The sequence below is a fragment of the Tursiops truncatus genome, chromosome 4 (genome assembly GCF_011762595.2).
Source record: "Tursiops truncatus isolate mTurTru1 chromosome 4, mTurTru1.mat.Y, whole genome shotgun sequence".
Classification (NCBI taxonomy): Eukaryota; Metazoa; Chordata; class Mammalia; order Artiodactyla; family Delphinidae; genus Tursiops; species Tursiops truncatus.
The window spans coordinates 4,464,896-4,487,388 of NC_047037.1; the positions used below are offsets into that span (position 1 = coordinate 4,464,896).

Sequence of the window (22,493 nt, forward strand, 5' to 3'; positions counted from 1 at the left end):
CCTCATTTTGCCCCAAATAAAATTTGACTCACAACTCTCGCATTGTGCATTTTTTTAAGTTGACACCAGGAAAGGATAACTTCATGTTCAATTCCTCCTGTCAGCAGGAGGGGACTGGAAGCTTGGCAGAAAAATGTGTGTGTGTGTGTGTGTGTGTGTGTGTGTGTGTGTGTGTGTGTGTGTGTGTGTGTGTGTGTGTGTGTGTGTGTGTGTGTGTTCCTTAGTACAGAGACATGAAGGAGAACTCATAATCATGGCTGATACTGCAGAACATATTGATATATTATTACCTGATTACGGCAAAGAAAAAATTCTTCAAATGCTACTTCCCTGTGGTGCTTCTGCCTATGAGGTCTATTCCTACAGCTCCAGAGGTCTTATCATCTGATAGAATCTCTGAATTTTTTAAAAAACATTCCTCCAAAAGTACATGATTTATTTATTGGGGATCAGATGACATGCTTTTGACATTATTATTTGCATTTTGAGTTTATTATTCATTTGTTGCATTTATGAGGCATTTATAAAGGCATTGCTCTAATGTATCTAATATCTGGATGCAGACCATTTTTATACTCCATTCACCCCTCCATATTACAATAGCATTTTCAGTAATAAAACAGACAGACATACATATACAATGAAGTTTGCACTCACCAAACAAAAATGTTACACCTTGCAGTTGACATTCTGTTTTGCTGTTTTAAACCTTGGACATAAATAAAAAACTCCAAGTGGTCATATGGAATGATAGGATTGAACCAATTCAAGTTCCATTTCTTTGTTTTCGCAATCATTACGTTACTACTGTTAATTTAAAATCTAACATTTAAATGCAAAAATCTTAGTACCACAGGGGTGGGAGACATGAACAGTGCCTGAAGTGTGTTTGGATGATTCCTGACTGTATGAACTTGTAAAATGAGCACACGTAGCTGAGTCCACACATGTTGGAGGCTCTGTGACCAAGAGTTCCCCAAATTAACTCCATGTAGAATGTAAGGTTTATTAAAATATAATAATAAAAATGTGCTAATTGGAAACATACGTGTGTGTATATTTACAGGTTATATATAAATATAATTGCATAATTATATATATGCTTATGTATATAATCCTTCCGTTTATCATTTAACCATTTGAATTCCAGCAGTAATTGTAGCAATTTTTTAGAATTTAAAGGAAAGATTTTGGGGGCACAGAGTATTTTCCTGGCATTGTTGAAAATTGCTGGAGTGTGGTGATAATAGAAAACAGAGCAATAGTTCCTTTTTTACTGTGGCAAAATAAACGTAAAATTTATCATCTTAACCATTTTAAGCTTACAGTTCTTGGCATTAAGTACAACCACACTGTTGTGCAACCATCTCCAGGACTTCTTCATCCTCCCAAACTGAAGCACTATACCCATTAAACACTCCCTCCCCATCCCTCTCTCCCCACAGCCCCAGGCAACCATCATTCCATTTTCTGTCTCTATGAATTTGACTATTCCAGGTGCCTCCAATAAGTGGAATCGTATAGAATTTGTTCTTTTGTGTCTGGCTTATTTCGCTTAGCAAAATGTCTCCAAGTTCTGTCCATGTTGCATACACGTGTATCAGAATTTCATTCCTTTTTAAGGCTGAATACTATTCCACTGTAGGTACATACCACATTTTGTTTATCCATTCATCCGTTGATGGACATTTGGGTTATTTCCCCCTTTTGGCTACTGTGAAAATCCCGCTGTGAACATTGTTGTAAAAATGTTTGTGTCCATAAAGCAGACCAATTTTTAGTTGGCTTTATCACCTTTAAATCTCCACAAATGCTTCCCCTTATCATCGTCATCTGCCCAGCATCCCACACTTGGTACTCCACTGTATTGTGGCACAGCGATGTCAGGGAAAGAGAACTATTGTGGTAGGTAGGAATTTTGCATCAACAATCTTCACATCAACTCTATAGCTGTGTGATTGTGAATTTCACTCTGTTCCCTCATTACTAGAATAAGATTGCTTGATGAAATCTAAATACTATCCACCCCAGCTTATGATTCTATGAGTGCAGGCAGCAATAACACCAGTGGAATACGACCCTATTTAAAAGCACTTTCCCCTTTAAGCATCTCTCTTAAACTTCACAATAATGCTGTGAGGTGAGGTCGGTTTTATGGTCTTTTCCATCCTATGAGGACAGAGATCCTTTCCTGTTTCGCTTATTAACATCTCCAAAGACTAGAACGCTGCCTGGCTCATAGAAGGCTCACAATAAAAATTTGCTAAATAAATAAATTTTTCAGGTGATATAAATGGAGTTCAGAAAAGTTAAGTTACCTACCTTGAATCCTTTACTTAATAAGTAGTACCTGTTCTGGAACCAAGTCTTCCAATTCCAATTTCTATGCAATTTTTATCACTCCATTTTGACACACTGTCCTTTCAGCTGTAGGAACAAATATTTATGAGTGATGTGTCTTGCTGAGGAGTTTCACATTCATTATCTCATTAATCTTTACAACCCCCCCCCCGAAGTATTGAGGATTGTTCCCATTTTATTGATGAGAAAACTGAGCTCAGAGAGTGGAAGTGACTTGTCCAGATTGGTAAGTGGTAGAGCTGGGATTTAGACCCCAGGCTTCCAACTCTGGAAGGAGGCTCTATAAATAAGTGATCAAAATTAGCAGACTCTGCTACTTGAATAAAAGGAATTTGAACTTAGCCTCCAAGGTATTGCGGGGTAACTTCAGCAAGTTATGGAAACAGTAAAATAAGCAAGATTTGGGCAGGAAACGAATGGGTCTAGCTGTTCAGAGGGGGCTTGTTGGAAAATAGTGAGAGAGGAGACTGGACCTGCTCCAAAAGCACGGGGCTGATGCAGTAGGTATTGAGAGAAGATCAGCATGGGAGACGTTTTCTTTATTTCGGGGCAGATCTGCAGTTGCTGTTTGGTTCAGCTGTCTCTTACTCAGGTTTACAGAATAAGGCATTCAATTCCGTGAATTCATGAAGATATAATCAGTCTCTGGTGAGCTGATTCATACTAGCCGAATTATCAGATAGTGACTCATAAATCAGAGTTGTTTTACAGTAGGAACAAACACCTGAGACCTCATAGATCTGGAAGGTGACGGGAATGCAGTAGTCGTTGTGGTAGGGGGGTTGGCAAGCATCAATACTAGGAGTGATTTTAGCTCAGGGGATAAAATAAAGCAAACGATTTCTTCCCACATATTAAATCACATCAGAGAGAACTGAGATGCTTTCTTGCTCAAGTAAGCTGATGCAATGCTATTCTAAACTCTAGAAGTGTCTGTCTACTCTCCTTTTTAACACCAGAATAACATTCTCATTTGGACAATTTTCTCATGTTACAGTCTTGAAGTTGATAGCTGCAAAGCTGCTTCAGAGCCCTGGGTTGGGAGCTGAGACCCATGTTTTGTCAATGATTAGACAGTGGACTTGAGCAAGGCACTTCCAGAAATAGGCATAAATTTCCTCATCCATGTACAGAAGTGTTGGGGTAGGTGAAAATGAAGATTCCATTCTGCTCCAATGGACTATAATATATTTAAAAACTTCGACGGGTACATATTTATTTTTAAAGTGAGTTTCCTATAGTGGATCTCTGCTGTCTTTTTGACTGCGAATCTATTCACCTTGTCACTGGGCTTAGCTGGTAACCAAGAGACCTAAGGGAATTCCTGATGTAGATTTTTAATAAGTCTTTGTCATGTACAGAATGTTTGTGTCCCCCACAAACTCACCTTTTGAAATCCTAACCCCCACAGTGAGGGTATTAGGAGGTGAGGCCTTTGGGGGGTGATTAGGTCATGAGGGTGGAGCCCTCATGAATGGGATTAGTGCCCTTGTAAAAGAGAACCCAGAGAGCTCGCTTGCCCCATCCACGGTGTGGGGACCCAGGGAGAAGATGGCTGTCTATAAACTAGGAAGTGGGCTCTCACCAGACACCGAATCTGCTGGTGCCTTGGTTTTGGACTTCCCAGCTTCCAGAAATTGTGAGAAATAAATGTTTCAACCACCTATTCTATGGTATTTTAATTATAGCTGGCCAAACAGATGAAGACAGTCCTCTTGTTTTCAGTTCAACCACCCCTCTCTGCTTTTTCTTCTTCCTGGTGGTTAACTTAATGCAGACTCTCTGGGGTCTGGACTGGTCTTTGTCCCCTACAACCCCTAGGTGCTCCTATGTATTCAATGCTCTGTTAAGTCAGATGCCATTCCTGCTTCTGCTGCCTAGTTTCCCCGCCCTGGTGGACATCCCTCCTCTGCTCTTTTTTCCTTCCTGTTTTCATTGTCCTTGCTGGTTGTATTTTTGGAAATGTCTGTACTGTCCTTTTCATGGGGTTTCAGGAAGTAAAGGAATAAACACATGTATTCCTTTTGCCAGGTTTAACCAGAGAGATCACCAATGTGATATTTGATTAAAGGGATGAAATGGAAAATGTTGGGGAAAATTATTTTGGCAGCCGTGTGTGAATAACGGAGTGGGATGGGTCAGGAACCAGAGACAGGAAATCAAAGAAGGCTGTTTCCCTAAGGATGATGAAAAAGGATGACATAGGGGTTTCCTGATGAGAACCGGTTGAATCAGAAAGTTATATTTGGAGGAAGAGTAACTAGGGTGTAATAACTTTTAAGGGACTGAATAACCATGGTCAACGGGGAAAGGAATGGAAGTAAATACTATGATTTGGAGCTGGTTGAGTGCTGTTCATTGGAGTCAGGGAAACTCTTAGTGTTAAAAAGGAGCTGGGCTTATATGAATTGTTGAAAAGTTTAACTCGGAAAGGAAAAGGCACTAGGGCAGGAATTAAAGGCACACGATTTCAGAGCAGGATTTTACTTTTATTTTGAGGTGGGTGAGACTTGACCTGAGCCTAAAAGCAGTGAAGAGATTTAAGATGTTGGTGTGTGAACGGAAGGGGTATTTGGTGGGAGGCCTCCTGGTTTGGTTACTCAGAGCTCTTCCCAAAGCTGGAACTTTAGTGGTGCCATGAAGCCTGCTCTGCCTACAGGGTATTTTCCGAGTTTGATGGTCGCATGCTAATAATGACCTGCGTCCAAAAGCTGCTGCAAATTAGGGGCTTGGGATTTATATACGTTGTGAGTTAAGTTTTATTTGGGGCAAACTGAGGACTATAGCCCGTGAGACAGCATTTCAGACAGCTCTGAGGAGCTGCTCCAGCGAGGTAGGGGGGAAGGTCAGTATAGAGTGATTTTGGTGAAGGGGGAGTACACACAGTCAAGCACATACTCTTTGCAAAAGGTTCTATTAGTCTCATGAAGGTTACTGCTAGTCACGAGGAGCAGGCGTCACCATGAAGGATTTTAGTGCTTTTCTAGATATGGGTGGTTAAACATTGATTTCTCATAATTTCTGGAAGCTGGGAAGTCCAAGATCAAGGCACTGGCACCTTCTGTCTGGTGAAAGCCCACTTCCTAGTTTACTGATGGCCGTCTGGCCGTCTTCTCCCTGTGTCCCCACATGGTGGGTGGGGCTCAAGAATTGAGCTCATAAGATCGTCTCCTGAAAACATCTAACTATCTGAAGGCCTGCTCTGCCGGTTTTTCCCAGAACACAGAGTGTCTCATTCCTGGTCTCCATCCTGAGCTCCTTTCATGGGGTGTTGAAGGTCAGCAGCTGCAGCAGCTCATGATTTGATCCTTGTAGAGGTAGATGGCAAATGCCAATTTGTAGGTGATGTATATATATATAATAGATAACCAACAAGGACCAACTGTATAGCACAGGGAACTCTATCCAACATTTTGTAATAACCTATAAGGGAAAAGAATCTGAAAAAGAATATATATATATATATATATATATATATATATATATATACATATACACACACACACACACACACACACATATAAATGTGGGTGTATATGTGTGTATATATATATATATATATATATATATATATATATATATAAATGAATCGCTTTGCTGTACACCGGAAACTAACACAACATTGTAAATTAACTTCAATTAAAAAAAAACAAAAACCTGTTGTAAACACTTGGAATCATCTTCATTCTTCTTGACTGATCACCTTTGGGTTTGCCAAAACCCATATCTACTGATAAAATGATCAGAGCTACCTAATTAGATGCTTATGACCGGTACTTATTCATTATCTAACCTACATTTCTTGCACTTTTCTGTTCCTCTATATAGAGTTTTGAGGGGACACTCACTGGTTTTCCTTAATTCCTAATGAATCCAATTTCAGCATCTGTGCCATGTTTAACATCTGCTAACTCACCCCTGGACTTACCAGTTCTAAGGTTATAAGCTGCAACTGTGCGAAATCCCCCTCTTCTACCCTCTGAGTAGTTGACTGACTGTTCTCACCAGGCTTTTATGATTTCGCATCTGCATATATTTGACACCTTACTTTGTGTCTAGATGTTTCATTTACCTCTCAGGTCTTGCTTTATCATTGTAAAAACCACTTGAAAACCTTTTCGTAAAATTACAGCGTTTTTGATGTGGTTACAATTCCATTCTGCCTGCTCCCAGCTTCTGGGATTCATTTCTTGCCTTTTTTCAGATCCCTGTGAAAGAATATCTTCCTCTTGACGATGTATTCTAAATTTAGAGGTGGATTTTTTTTTTTCGTGGCTGTGTCTCAAATGTTTCAGTGGGAGCAAAGTGTTTGGTGTAGTGTCATTCTTATTATTTTAGGATTCTTCACACTTTGCAGAATCCTCCTTTGTCAGTTGTCTGTATGTTCACAAGGCAGGGTCAGAAAATTGGCACAAAAATTAAGAACTTTTATAACTTCCAAGGGGAAATTTGGGGAAACTTGGGACCTACAAATAGGAAGTTACTTTTTGTGTGACTCCTTTTAAGAATGAATAAATATTATTGCTCCTAGAGAGAAAAAATTGAGTACCTCATATAGATTAACATAAGGTGTTTATGATGGGGAAGGGCAAAAATGTAGTTTGTGGGCTTCCCTGGTGGCGCAGTGGTTGAGAGTCTGCCTGCCAATGCAGGGGACGCGGGTTCATGCCCCGGTCCGGGAAGATCCCACATGCCGCGGAGCGGCTAGGCCCGTGAGCCATGGCCACTGAGCCTGCGCGTCTGGAGCCTGTGCCCCGCAACCAGAGAGGCCACAACAGTGAGAGGCCCACGTAACACAAAAAAAAAAAAAAAAAAAAAATGTACAGTTTGTGATGGAACAGTTGGAAAGAAGGACAGAAATAAAAACACATTTCAGCCAAGGAACTAATCAGTGACAGTAAATAAATAAAATACTAATACTATTAAAATACTATTTTAATACTGTGTTGTGGTTTGAACTGAATAGATTATTAATACAGATAGAAGATATAAGTAGTGAGAGAGTCCAATAGCATGGGGTGAAAGAGTTAGCTTATTGATTCATATCCTATTGCTCTTCTCTCTTTTCATGGAATTTTTAAGAAGTGAATATGTTTTTATTGATGTGTAGTTACAGTAGGAGAATATTGAACTCTAGGCTCTTTACATAAGGATAAAAAAGAGAGGTATTAATATATTATGTTAAGAATATACCTGGTGTTGGGAATTCCCTGGTGGCTCAGTGGATAAGACTCTGTGATCCCAGTGCAGGGGGCCTGGGTTCAATCGCTGGTCAGGGAACTAGATCCCACATGCATGTCACAACTAAGAGTTTGCATGCTGCAACTAAGGAGCCCACGTGCCACAATTAGGGAGCCCACCTAATTACACCTCGGCAGGAATTTTCAAGTGTTAATTACCTCAATGTTCCTGAAGCCCTGAGTTATTGCTCCGCACAGCTCAAGCTGTAGGGTGTAGCAAATAATGTTGCCATAGATTTAAGAGTAGAAGGCCCTGTCTTTGGACAGTCATACAGATAAAATCCCAGTGCAGTTGCTACATTGTATAGGTTGTGAAGAAATTAGCTTCTGCACAGTGTAATTTTCTGTTTTTCTACTAGCAGCAGCTGAAAAATATCTACTATCAATTTCTTAGGCTCCCAAAACGGATGTGGGTTGGCGAAAGGTAGGAGGGGCGTGGAAAGAAAGTATATACATATTCTCCTATAATAAATAAATGCCTAGCAAATAAATAAGGCCTAGAAGATAAGCAATGACAAGAAGGTCTCACACGTGTGGCATCGTCTTGGATATGTCCCAGCATTTAAAAATCAAAATAGTTCTGACTCTGTACTTCGCCCTCCACTGTGGGACATAAAAGCAGGGCCTTTCAATGAGACTGCTCAGTACAGAAAAGCTTCACCTGGTGCAGGGACTGATCATATAGAATATCTTCTAGGGAGTGTTCAACTCAAAGACGTGACGGTCATTCATCTCAGGAATCTGAAAGCCCAGAGAGCTTCATATTTTTTGTTATACTAGGTGATTTTTAAATTTTGTAGGTTTCAATAGACCACATGTTTGTGTCCCTTCTAAATTCATAAGTTAAATCCTAATGCTCAGTATGATGGTATTGGGGGGTGAGGTTGTGGGGAAAGGAGGCGGAGACCTCATGAATGGAATTAGTGCCCTTACGAAAGAGACCTCAGAGATTTCCCTTGACCCATCCACCATGTGAGGACACAGGGAGAAGATGGCCATCTATATACCAGCAGCTAGGCACTGGCACCTTGATCTTGGACTTCTCTGCCTCCAGAACTGGGAAAAGTGCATCTGTTGTTCATAAGCCACCCAGTGTATTGTATTCTGTTCTAGGAGCCCAAACAGGCTAAGATTTGGGCCGAAGGTTTACATTAACCGTGTGAGCTTCATACCCAAATAAGAGGAAACTGTCCCTGAAATTATGATAAATGCACATTCATGTTTAGGTGTAAAGCTACCATGATGCATTGGCCATATGTAGGTATGAGTCCTAATTAATGACTACCGTCCATCCTTTGTGTTACGTCCCAGTTTTCACCCACCACCTCATCTGTCTCTTATCTGGCATCTTCAGCTATCGTCACGTAAATGAAGAGAATATTCAAAGAGTGCAAAATGGGTTCTAGACAACTACCCCAGGCACCCACCCATGCACTCTCAGTAGCGCTAGCAGCCTTAGCAAGGAGACAGCAGCACTGAAATCAAATTGATTTTTTTGAAATCACAAGTTATTCGTTGGAAAATGGGGAATGAAGATAACCAGCATCTTTATTTTTTATTAAGGTGGATAGAATCATTCTTTTCTAGAAATGGTTTGTTTGAAGATAACAACCCAGCCGTAGCTTAAGAACTATCTATTGGTTAGGAAAACAGGTGGTATAAGCTTTCTTATTGTTATGTTACTAAAAGTAATTATTTGCTAGAAGGCATGAGCACATTCTCCCCTTTGTTACTTATTTATCACTGAAGGCTTTTCAAAACACTTCCACTGCAGCTTTTCATTTGAACTAAAGTGATGCTTTTCAGCTCTCAAAAGAACAGCAGTAACAACAAAAACCTTTCATGATAAAAATATAAATAAATAAAACACTCTGGAAATAAAAACTCTACTCAGTATAGCTGAAACTATCAAGAAGGAATTAAGACTGCAAGCCCTCTGCCCCATGGGGTAGGACAGTTCCCTAGGTCAGTGCTGGTGGAATTCACAGAGCTCTGCTTTAGACGCGAAGTACTGTACACAAGCTTTAAGTCATTTCATCATCAAAACAACCCTAGGCAGTGTCATTATCTTTCTTTTAAATTGAACTCTTGTTGATTTACAATGTTGTGTTAATTACTGCTCTATAGCGAAGTGATTTGGTTTTTTATATATATATATATATATATATATATATATATATATATATATTCTTTTTTTTAAACATCTTTATTGGAGTATAATTGCTTTACAATGGTGTTAGTTTCTGCTTTATAACAAAGTGAATCAGTTATACATATACATATGTTCCCATATCTCTTCCCTCTTGCATCTCCCTCCCTCCCACCCTCCCTATCCCACCCCTCTAGATGGTCCCAAAGCACCGAGCTGATCTCCCTGTGCTATGCAGCTGCTTCCCACTAGCTATCTATTTTACATTTGGTGGTGTATATATGTCCATGCCACTCTCTCACTTCGTCCCAGCTTACCCTTCCCCCTCCCCGTGTCCTCAAGTCCATTCACTAGTAGGTCGGCATCTTTATTCCCGTCTTGCCCCTAGGTTCTTCATGACCATTTTTTGTTGTTGTTGTTAGATTCCATATATATGTGTTAGCATATGGTATTTGTTTTTCTCTTTCTGACTTACTTCACTCTGTATGACAGACTCTAGGTCCATCCACCTCACTGCAAATAACTCAGTTTCGTTTCTTTTTATGGCTGAGCAATATTCCATTGTATATATGTGCCCAATCTTCTTTCTCCATTCATCTGTTGATGGACACTTAGGTTTCTTCCCTGTCCTGGCTATTGTAAACAGAGCTGCAATGAACATTTTGGTACATGACTCTTTTTGAATTATGGTTTTCTCAGTGTATATGCCCAGTAGTGGGATTGCTGGGTCATATGGTAGTTCTATTTGTAGTTTTTTAAGGAACCTCCATACTGTTCTCCATAGTGGCTGTATCAGTTTACACTCCCACCAACAGTGCAAGAGGGTTCCCTTTTCTCCACACCCTCTCCAGCATTTATTGTTTCTAGATTTTTTGATGATGGCCATTCTGACTGGTGTGAGGTGATACCTCATTGTAGTTTTGATTTGCATTTCTCTAATGATTAATGATGTTGAGCATTCTTTCATGTGTTTGTTGGCAATCTGTATATCTTCTTTGGAGAAGTGTCTGTTTAGGTCTTCTGCCCATTTTTGGATTGGGTTGTTTGTTTTCTTGATATTGAGCTGCATGAGCTGCTTGTAAATTTTGGAGATTAATCCTTTGTCAGTTGCTTCATTTGCAAATATTTTCGCCCATTCTGAGGGTTGTCTTTTTGTCTTGTTTATGGTTTCCTTTGCTGTGCAAAAGCTTTTAAGTTTCATTAGGTCCCATTTGTTTATTTTTATTTCCATTTCTCTAGGAGGTGGGTCAAAAGGGATCTTGCTGTGATATATTCTTTTTTATATTCATTTCCATTATGGTTTATCATAGAGTATTGAATATAATTCTCTGTGCTATACAGTGGGACCTTGTTGTTTATCCATCCTATATAATAGTTTGCATCCGCTAATCCCAAACTCCCAATCCATCTGGCCCCACCTCTCCTCTCTCTTGGCAACCACGAGTCTGTTATCTATTTCTGTGATTCTGTGACTGTTTCATAGATAGGTTCATTTGTGTCATATTTTAGATTCCACATAGAAGTGATATCATATGGTATTTGTCTTTCTCCTTCCGACTTACTTCACTTAGTATGATAATCTCTATGTCCATCCATGTTGCTGCAAATGGCATTATTTCATTCTTTTTTATGGCTGCATAGTATTTCATTGTGTGTATGTACCACATCTTCTTTACCCATTCATCTGTCGATGGACATTTAGGTTGTTTCCATGTCTTGGCTATTATGAATAGTACTGCTATGAACATTGGGGTGCATGTATCTTTTTGAATTACAGTTTTGTCTGGATATATGTCCAGGAGTGGGATTGCTGGATCATATGGTAGTTCTATTTTTAGTTTTATGAGGAACCTCCATACTGTTTTCCACAGTGGCTGCACCAACGTACATTCCCACCAACAGTGTAGGAGGGTTCCCTTTTCACCACACCCTCACCAATATTTGTTATTTGTAGACTTTGTAATGACGTCCATTCTGACTGGTGTGAGGTGATACCTCACTATAGTTTTGATTTGCATTTCTCTAATAATTAGCGATATTGAGCATCTTTTCATGTGCCTCTTGGCCATCTGTATTTCTTCTTTAGATAAATGTCTATTTAGGTCTTCTGCCCATTTTTTGATTGGGTTGTTTGTTTTTTTATTGTTGCAGGAACTGTTTGAGTTGCATGAGCTGTTTGTATATTTTGGAAATTAAACCCTTGTCAGTTGCATCATTTGCAAATATTTTCTCCCATTTTGTAGGTTGTCAGAGTCACTATCTTTATTTTACAGATAAAGAAACTGAGGCCCAGAGACGTTAAGTAATTTGCCCAAGTTACACAGCTCGTAAACTAGAATTTGAACCCAAGGACTCTGTCACTAGAGTCTGCTTGTTCACGCATAGCCTATCAGCAGAATTTGGTTTGGAGTATAGGACAGATTCATCCTTGAAAAACTCAACTCAAAAACTGAAAAGAGGTTTCTCATCTAATCTTTCTTTCCCATCCTCTCTTCTCTCAGCAGCATGGTTGAACATTAATGAGCCTGTATTTTATTCAACCTCAGCCAGTCATTTGGGGATAATTAATCTGAGTCTTACACATCTAGCCTTTCTTTTAATGAGTAAGCTCTGAGCAAAGCATCCTTCCACCAGTGGGTATTTGCTTCTACTTGTAGACTCAAATGAGTAGCATATATTTGGTTCCTGTTTTGCTGTACTTGTTATTGGATTTGATAGTAAAGAGGAATGGGGAAATCATTAATCAGAGTATAACAATTTGTTTTAGCAACGGATTGTGGGAACCCTGACATGCATAAACACCTAAACCCATCAACAAAAGACAAACAGAGCCCGTGATTTGCACAACTGACATGTAGGCGCTAGTCATTCCAAGGCACAGTCAGTGGTGTTCAGACAGAAAACTGTCAGCAAGCCACATTTGCTGTTTGAGGAATGATCAGCATAAGTAGTATAAAAACAGAACCACGTTGCTTTCCCAGCCCCAAAACGAAGGGAAGCTTCATTTTGCTTCCCTTCTTACTTTTTACCATGCTTGAGGACTGGGGGCATCCTTGAATTTTGTTTCGTAACATACCTGGTCGTAGTTCCCCAAGATTCTGCAAGTTCCTGAGAGATTCTTAAAATCCTTGAAGGTGTAGAAAGGAGATGGATCTAGAAACAATGCACTGCTTCAGAGTAGAGGACCTAAGAGTTACTTGGGCTACAGGACTGCTCAAGGGGGTAGGGCTTGGGCTTAGAGAAGAGATGGGATAAGCCTTTGACTAAGTGGGAAGATTTACACTGGAAGGCTCAGTGCTTCCAGCCCCTTTTGTGATGAGCTGTGTTTTGAGTCAGGGGGGACATATCAGAGTTCCCTGGAGACTAATATATTTGTATATATTTTCATCTTCAGCCTGCCTCAGCGAGACTAGGGAAGGGCTGTGACAGTGGCACCAGGTGGAGGAAGAGGCACCCCTGCCAGGGTGATTCACTTTTTTTTTTTTTTAACATCTTTATTGGAGTATAATTGGTTTACAATGGTGTGTTAGTTTCTGCTTTATAACAAAGTGAATCAGTTATACATATACATATATCCCCATGTCTCCTCCCTCCTGCATCTCCCTCCCTCCCACCCTCCCCATCCCACCCCTCTAGGTGGTCACAAAGCACCGAGCTGATCTCCCTGTGCTATGCGGCTGCTTCCCACTAGCTATCTACCTTACATTTGGTAGTGTATATATGTCCATGCCTCTCTCTCACTTCATCCCAGCTTACCCTTCCCTCTCCCCATATCCTCAAGTCCATTCTTTAGTAGGTCTGTGTCTTTATTCCCGTCTTACCCCTAGGTTCTTCATGACTTTTTTTTTTTTTTTTAGATTCCATATATATGTGTTAGTATACGGTATTTGTTTTTCTCTTTCTGACTTACTTCACTCTGTATGACAGACTCTAGGTCCATCCACCTCACTACAAATAACTCAATTTCGTTTCCTTTTTATGGCTGAGTAATATTCCATTGTATATATGTGCCACATCTTCTTTCTCCATTCATCCGATGATGGACACTTAGTGCTTCACTTTTTTTTTTTTTAATTTATATTTATTTATTTATTTATTTTTGGCTGTGTTGTGTCTTTGTTTCTGTGCAAGGGCTTTCTCTAGTTGCGGGGAGTGGGGCCCACTCTTCATCGCGGTGCACGGGCCTCTCACTGTTGCGGCCTCTTGTTGCGGAGCACAGCCTCCAGACGCGCAGGCCCAGTAGTTGTGGCTCACGGGCCCAGTTGCCCCGCGGCATGTGGGATCTTCCCGGACCAGGGCTCGAGCCCGTGTCCCCTGCATTGGCAGGCAGATTCTCAACCACTGCGCCACCAGGGAAGCCCCAGTGCTTCACTTTTATACTCTTGTTCTAATCCTTACACATTACATATAAAAGAATGCAAAAGGTTAAAGAGAAAATGGCAAAAACTTTGGAGCCTGACAGCCGAAGGCTTCAACCACAGCTCAGCCATTTGCTGTCTGTCACCGGGCAAGCTTCTCTTCCTTTCTAAGTCTCAGTTTACTCATTGGTGAAATGGAAATGTCACCCTCTAATTCGCAGTACTGTTGAGGGGATTTTATAAGGTTGTGTAGTTAAAAAGCTAAGCCAGAGCCTGGTGTGGGGCAGTCATAAAATGAATGAAAACAAATATTAGCATTTTTAAGCTATACCCATTAAACTCTCCCTATGAAACAGTAGTTTACCAGATGGACTACTTTGGCAGGATTAACTGAATAATTAACTCAAAGGACTGAACCTGATTGATTTTAACCAAGTTTAACTAATTCCCTCCCACCACAGACTGGAATTCTTTGACTGGTAATGATTTTTCTTTTGGTTTCTGATTGATTCAGCCTTAACACAAATACGCTGATTATTTACCAAGTCACAGGGATATAGCAACATGCAAAAACCTGGTTTCAAAAAAACTGACTAAAAGGTTTATTTCTCCATATGTTTGGGTTTTTTTGTTTTTATAAATTTATTTATTTCATTTATTTATTTTTGGCTGCATTGGGTCTTTGTTGCTGCCTGCGGGCTTTCTCTAGTTGCGGTGAGCGGGGGCTCCTCTTCATTGGGGTGCGCAGGCTTCTCATTGCGGTGGCTTCTCTTGTTGTTGAGCACGGGCTCTAGGCGCGTGGGCTTCAGTAGTTGTGGCATGCAGGCTCAGTAGTTGTGGCTCGTGGGCTCTAGAGCACAGGCTCAGTAGTTGTGGGGCACGGGCTTAGTTGCTCCACGGCATGTGGGATCTTCCCGGACCAGGGCTCCAACCTGTGTCCCCTGCCTTGGCAGGCGGATTCTTAACCACTGCGCCACCACGGAAGTCCCCTCCACATGTTTTTATAAATAGTGCACCTTAAGGAACCTTCTACATAAGAAAGGGAGGACATACTCTGGGCAGTTTATAAGTGAATGTCAAGAAATAAACACAGGGATAGATTCTGCTTCTCTGCCTTTTGTCTCTCCCAGAGCAAACCAGTGTAGGAAAATTGGCAAAAATTATGGAATGAAATGATTAGAAAAAGACAATGAGTGGGTCTTTTGCCCAGGATTATTTGGAAATATAAAATGTACTTCTCATTTGCAGCATGCATATGTTTTTTTAATTGCAAAATAAAGTTGGAAGCATATGAAGCACTCAAAAAAGCTAGTTTATGAATAATTCAAAAGGACCAGACAGGGGTGGGACATGTGTCACATGTAATCCACTGAACAGGTAATGATTGCATTGAGTGTCAGCCCATTAAGAAACATCTGCCTTCCCAACTGCCACCAGGCTAAATTATGCTCATGTCTTAAGAATGTCTTCACTGTTGATAAATAATATATGTGAAGATATTTTATGGATTAACTTAAAATGTGTTGTATTCTTCACTTCTGTCGGAAACCCACTCATTGTTGAAGAACATTTGATTCAATTTCTGCTGATTATGATTATCCTGTTTCTGACTTCAAAGTCTCATCCCCCAAACCAGGTAAGACCATTTTTATCAGCATCTCCTAAAAATAATTATTAAAAAATTAATATTCAGCCTCCTTTAAATTCATTTTCTCAGTGCTTTTTTTTTTTTTTTTTTTGCGGTACGCAGGCCTCTCACTGTTGTGACCTCTCCCGTTGCGGAGCACAGGCTCCGGACGCACAGGCTTAGCGGCCATGGCTCACGGGCCCAGCCGCTCCGCGGCACGTGGGATCTTCCCGGACAGGGGCACGAACCCGCGTCCCCTGCATCGGCAGGCGGACTGTCAACCACTGCGCCACCAGGGAAGCCCTCTCCGTGCTTTTTAATAGTCCCTAGCAAGGGTCTTTGAGAACCGTTTTATTTTATTTTTAAAGATTTTTTTTTGATGTGGAACTTTTTTAAAGTCTTTATTGAATTTGTTACAATAGTGCTTCTGTTTTATGTTTTGGTTTTTTGCCCCGAGGCACGTGGGATCTCAGCTTCCCTGATCAAGCATTGAACCCTCACCCCCTGTATTGGAAGGGGGAGTCTTAACCATTGGACCGCCAGGGAAGCCCTGAAAACTATTTTAATCTAAAGTTTAGGGTGTTACTTATCAAAATTTATAAAATGCTTAGAAAAAGCATCTCCAAAATCTTCTATCATATTGATTGTGACTAGTGAGGGCTCACAATTAAACTGAAATAGTGCTTTGTGAACCAGGCAAACTATTTTTCCTTTATTCTTTGCTCTAAAGACTATACTAATAAATCTGTAAATGATCTGTAAATCCTTAAATTCACTACATTTGTCTATAACTTTGTTACCACTGTTAGGAATCATATAGAATGCAAATGGACTTATTAAAAGCACATGCATAGGAGTATTATGGTATCATGTATTATTTAATAATAGCTTAAGTTATTTCAGCTAGAATGGGAAAAACGTATATGTTGGAAAAACTCCCAGATGGGAATTTTATGAAGGGATGTTAGAGAAAAGAGGACTTGCCTGGGCTCTGGCAATAGAGCAATTGATGGGAATTCAGAGAAGGAGGGGGAGGGATTTTCTTGGGTTGACCAAAGGTCTGAGAACAAGAACATATGGGTGGAGTCAAGGTGAAATGGTGAGGAGGGTTGAAAAGAGCTGGTTTTGAGGACGGGCTCTGTCTCTTACTGATTGTCTAACTGTGACCAGGTGATTTACTTTTACTGGCTCTCAGTTTATCAATGAAGAAAGATTTGACATGTGTATCTTCAATGTCCTTTCCTGTGCTACAATTTGTATGATGTTATTCCAACATCCAAGGCAAGGTCACACCCCGTATCCTTGCTCCTATGGTCCTGTTAAGACACAACCTGGGACTCTGTCTCCTGACACCCTCTTCTTCATTTGCAGTGTGCACGTTGCCACTTGCATTATGTGTTTCACACTACCACTGTTGTGCATAGTTTATGAAGTGTTGTTTTCAAGGGCAATTTTGGTCTTTAAATGACCTTATTTCCCAGAGAACGTATTATTCAGATATTTCTACCATCAGAATTACAGAATCCTGGGATAGTTGAGTGTAAAGGGCCTTTGGAGGAAACTGCTGTTTAAGGAAATTTTTTTTTTTTAAATTATCGATCAACACTTACTCTATGTGATAAACGCTGCAAAATAGAAATGGCTACACAAGTAATTGCTGAGTTGAAAATGGAAGTGTCAATTTAGGTACAATCTTCTAATTAAGCTGATGGTTAGTCATAATTGTCAGTAGTTCTACTTTTAATATGAAACTGCTCCTACACTTTTAGGGAACATAATTTAAGGAAACCGTTTCTATACATGTTTCTGTACATGTTCAGTGGGTGACTTTATCAAAACGAAGCAGTCAAGCTCATGTTTCTACACTCCTTTCAGCTTCATCATCATCAACATCTTCAAAGCCAATACTGCGAGAGCCTTTCCTACGTAATAGTGTCTTGGATCACCTTTCCCCAGAAGCAGACTCTAAGATGGAGAGTCAAGTGCAGGAAGTTTATTGGGAAATGGTCTTGTGACCAACACCTGTAAGAGAATGAGCAAAGCAGGATGAGACAGAAGGAGAAGTTGGGTTCAGCGTCATCATAGGAGAGGTCTCTTTTGCTCCCATAGGCAGATCTGGACCTTGGCTTTCAGAAATTGTCCTGAAATGACACAGGAGTGCCTTGACTGTGTGCTCTCTCCTTGATCAAGCCTTGGATGTAGGAACCCCTCAGAAAGAGACAGCTCCCTGGCTGAGGGCAATTCCCAGAGAGTGACGCAACTGAGAACCATCCACACCAACAGCAGTGCAGGGAGGCACGGGTGCCTCGGTCCAGACATGGGGATCCCATGACCAGGCACGTAAGGAACACGCATATACGGTGTGCCTTATATAATCACAGCAATGACTCTACAGTTAGCTGTGTGATTCTCCCATTATTACCATGAGGAGGTGGAAGCTTAGAGAATTAACTTGTTCAAGGTCACACGGCAGTATGTGGGTGTGGCCAGATTCTTAGATCTTTCTGACCAAAGTCTGAGCTTTTCCTTTTCTGCATCTTCTAAGGATTTGACCATCCAGATAAAGTCCACCTGAAATCATCGCGTTATCTTGAACTAGGCTTCGCAGTTCAGGTCCAAATTCATGACAATACCATAGCAGTTATACCGATATCAGATACAATTCCATCATTTTAAACGACTTCTTTCTATCTATATTAGGGATCTAAAAACTGTGGCACATTATTTGCACTAAGTAATGGTCTTAACCTGTAAGGTATTTTATTCCACATCTAACATTTTGTTTGTGTACACATTTTGCTAGAATATGGTTCTACTGAACTCCATAACCCCTGAATATCATTGTCTGCAGTTACAGAATTTGGGAAATCGTGCTTGGGTAGATGGCGTGGGGGTGGAATTCGATGTAGAGTGTATGTAATATCTATCTCCTATTTTTAAAAGATAAGTCTCAAGCTATATAATATATGTAAAACATCTTGATAAGTACTAATGACTATCAGGTGTAATATGTTATGACAAAGTAAAAAAAGAATAATTATGAGAGAGGCAGTGTCTGAAAATTTGACCCTAGCCCAGTTCTTCCCTTGATTGTGTGTAAAATCTTTAATGACATTTTTGTAAATAAGTTCACTTGTATCCTTTTTTTTAGATTCCATATATAAGTGATATCATATGATGTTTGTCTTTCTCTGTCTGACTTACTTCACTTAATATGATAATCTTTTATTTACAAAACAGAAATAGACTCACAGACACAGAAAAGAAACTTGCGGTTACCAAAGGGGATAGTGGGAGTGGGGAAGGGATAAATTAGGAGTTTGGGATTAACACACGCACACTACTATATATAAAATAGATTATCAACAAGGACCTACTGTATAGCACAGAGAACTCTACTCAATATCTTGGAATAACCTATAATGGAAAAGTATTTGAAAAATAATATATATATATATGTATAACTGAATCACTTTGCTGTACACCTGAAACTAACACAGCATTGTAAATTAAACATACTTCAATTTTTAAAATGGTTAAAAAAGACATCCACCCCAAATGTGATGGTGGGCACAAAAGGAAAAAGAAATGACATTTTTAAGTTGTAATTTTCTTCCAGAAATGTGTTTTTGTAGTCTGTGTTGATGTGACTTCCACACAATTTGTTTTCATAACTAATATGTGTATGTCTAAACGACACCAAATAAATTAGCTTGCTTTTAAATAAGTAATTGAAAAGAGCTTTGGCTCACAGAGATAAAATTGTAAAAAGAAATAATATTCAAATATATTATTTTTCAATGTTCTCTACACACTGGTAACTGAGGATTTTGTCTGGGTGTTTTTACACTGTGGAAAGCATTGTATTTCTTGTGTGTTCTCAGTCTCCCCATTCTAGCCTCACTTAACACACTGTATTAATTAGTATTCCTCTTGACAATGTGGCAGAAAACCCAACTCAAGCTGGCTTAAACAAAAATGGAATTTATTGATCCAGGTAATGAAAAAATCAGCATTAGGTCTTGCCCCAGGCCAGGAAGTCAGGCAACTCTCAACCTCCCTCTCCACCTCTCACTTCTCCTTTTACTGTCTTTGTTGAATTGTCAGATTTGCCCTTTCTCCCTGACGGCAAGACGGCTAAAGCAGGTTCAGCGTATATCCTCTCTTATCCTACATAAGGAAAGCACACCTGCCTCTCTCCCCGTGGTCCAGCAGAAGTCTCATTTATCCCTCAGCTGTTCTGAACCCATCACTGTGGCTGGATCAAGCCGGAACCAAATGCAACCAGGAGTAGAGTCAACAGCATCCAGTCTCCAAAGATGTTTCCACGGATGGCAGCCGAGGCAGCCCTCACTCTCGGAATGCAACTGGGATTTTTTGTCCCCAAAGGAGTCTGAGGCAATGAACGCTGAATAGCTAAAACTCAATGAACAGCCATCACTACTCCTTGAATCTATAACGTTGATGTCTCAGGAAGCTGCCAACACGCTCGTATCCTAGATCGTGTGACATTGTGTGTGCCCTACGGGTCTAAAATGAAAATAAGCTGAGAAATAAACTCTTTCTAACAGTAAAATGAAGCTTCACGGGAGAGGAAAAATATGCACAGAACAAATCCTAGGTGCAGGTGTGAGTTAGATGCAAAGCGGCTTTAACTATTCATGAGCGCTGAGTGTCTGTGAACCTCGAGATACTGTTTTTATGTCGATGAGAAACTTCCCTTCAAGTTCACTGTGAGTGGATAATTTTGAAAACTGTCTTTTAACATTGCAGGAAGGATGCAGAATACCCCATCAGTTCAGAAAGCGTTGATGGGTAGCAGCTTGTCAAGGTTACTCCTGTCAAACGGAAGAGTCACGTTTAAACAAGAGTGCATTATTCTCAATGTTTGATTTTTGGCGTGAGTTTTAATAGCATTTGTGATTGTTCCTGTGTTTAACAGCATATGTGATGGCTCCTACATGTATATATATAGGCGACGACTCTTTCCATTAACTTTGCCACAATATAATCTTATAATCTAACACAAGTAACAGAGCTGATGGGTCTCTTTTCCTAGCAAGTTTTCAGAATTTATACATCTAGCTCATCTGAACGTTACAAGGGTGATTATAATTGGTGGACTAGAAAAAAGTAATTCTAAGCCTTATTCTAGAGTTCTGCATAAACTGAGTGAGTTTCACAGTCATACGTTGAAGACTGCTTTCAAATAAGGCATCTGCTTATGAATAAACACATTCCTGAATGTATACCTTTGACGGGGTTAAGAATTTTCCTCCTCTTCCAATATTGAAATGGTTCTCTTGCCACAGGTGGGGGTGAAAGCACAGGTTGCCAGAAAGTGTTGGTGGGGAGGGGATTATAGGAAAGGATCTGGATGTGAAACTGCCCCCTGGGGTTGAGAAACACTTAAGGGACAAATCCAGATACAGGCCATTGAAGATGTTCCATTGGGCAGGTCTGTACCAAGACAATCAGTGATGATCCAGGGAAGCCCAGTTTAGTCTGAGAAAGAAAGGAGCAATAGGTTCACAAGACAACGAGAGGAAACACAGCAGCAGTGGATTCAGAAGCAACATGGATGGACCTAGAAATTATCATACTAAGCAAAGAAAGACAGAGACAAATATTATATAGGACCACTTATATGTGGAATCTAAAAAATGATACAAATGAACATATTTACAAAACAGAAACAGAGTCACAGATGTAGAAAACAAACGTATTGTTACTAAAGGGGACGGAAAGACGGATAAATTAGAAGTTTGGGATTAACGTATACACACTACTCTATATAAAATAAACAATAAGGAGTTAGCTACTGTAGAGCACAATCTCTTGTGATAACTTATAGTGGAAAAGAATCTGAAGAAGAATATGTATAACTGAATCACTTTGCTGTACACCTGAAACTAACACAACATTGTAAATTAACTATACTTCGGTTAAAAAGAAAAGCAGCACAGATTCCTCAGGGATCCAGGAAGGAAACCAGAGTCTGGGCATTGTTGTCAGAAAGATGACTTCCACTCCTAAGCTTATGAACAAGATTTCAGATTCAGGATCTTTTAGTATGTATCCAGGACCTCAGTCCTGGAGGGATTGGAATTCTGGGGAATGATCTAGCCTGGAACTCAGAGCAGAAGAATGTGACAGAAATGCAACAGTCAGAAGAGGGTACCAATTGGAAACTTAGTCTCAGAAATATTCCATTGTATGGTTGTATACATACATATATATGTGTATATATATATATATATGTATACCTCACAGACTCACAGGCATGGAGAACAGACTTGTGGTTGCCAAGGGGGAAGACGGGAGGGAGAGGGATAGATTGGGAGTTTGGGGTTAGTAGATGCAAACTATTATATAAAGAATGGATAAACAACAAGGTCCTACTGTATAGCACAGGGAACTATATTCAATATCCTGGGATAAAGCATCATGAAAAGAATATAAAAATGTACGTATACATGTGTATAAATGAGTCACTTTGGTGTACAGCAGGAATTAGCACAACACTGTAAGTCAACTATACTTCAATTAAAAATAAAATAAAAATTAAGGAACAAAGCATAAGTCAGGACTGGCTTCACAAATTGCGATCTGTGGCCCAGCAGCTCCAGTATGACCTTGAAGTTTGTTAGAAACGCAGTATCGGGGTTCCCTGGTGGTGCAGTGGTTGAGGATCTGCCTGCTAATGCAGGGGACACGGGTTCGAGCCCTGGTCTGGGAAGATCCCACATGCTGCGGAG

General features: G+C 40.1%; 2 long non-coding RNA genes across 2 annotated transcripts in view; one reads left to right on the plus strand and one right to left on the minus strand.

Moving 5' to 3' along the window:
* The window catches only part of LOC141278518 (uncharacterized), a 253,224-nt gene extending 231,194 nt beyond the window's left edge, over positions 1-22,030 (plus strand). Inside the window, exon 5 of the long non-coding RNA XR_012331278.1 lies at positions 19,843-22,030. This is a non-coding gene — a long non-coding RNA (uncharacterized lncRNA). The remainder of the gene's footprint in view (positions 1-19,842) is intronic.
* LOC141278519 (uncharacterized) overlaps positions 1-22,493 on the minus strand; it is a 98,161-nt gene that overhangs the window by 1,088 nt on the left and 74,580 nt on the right. The window contains exons 2-3 of the long non-coding RNA XR_012331279.1: positions 2,323-2,427; positions 658-709 (exon numbers count right to left, since the gene is read on the minus strand). This is a non-coding gene — a long non-coding RNA (uncharacterized lncRNA). The remainder of the gene's footprint in view (positions 1-657; positions 710-2,322; positions 2,428-22,493) is intronic.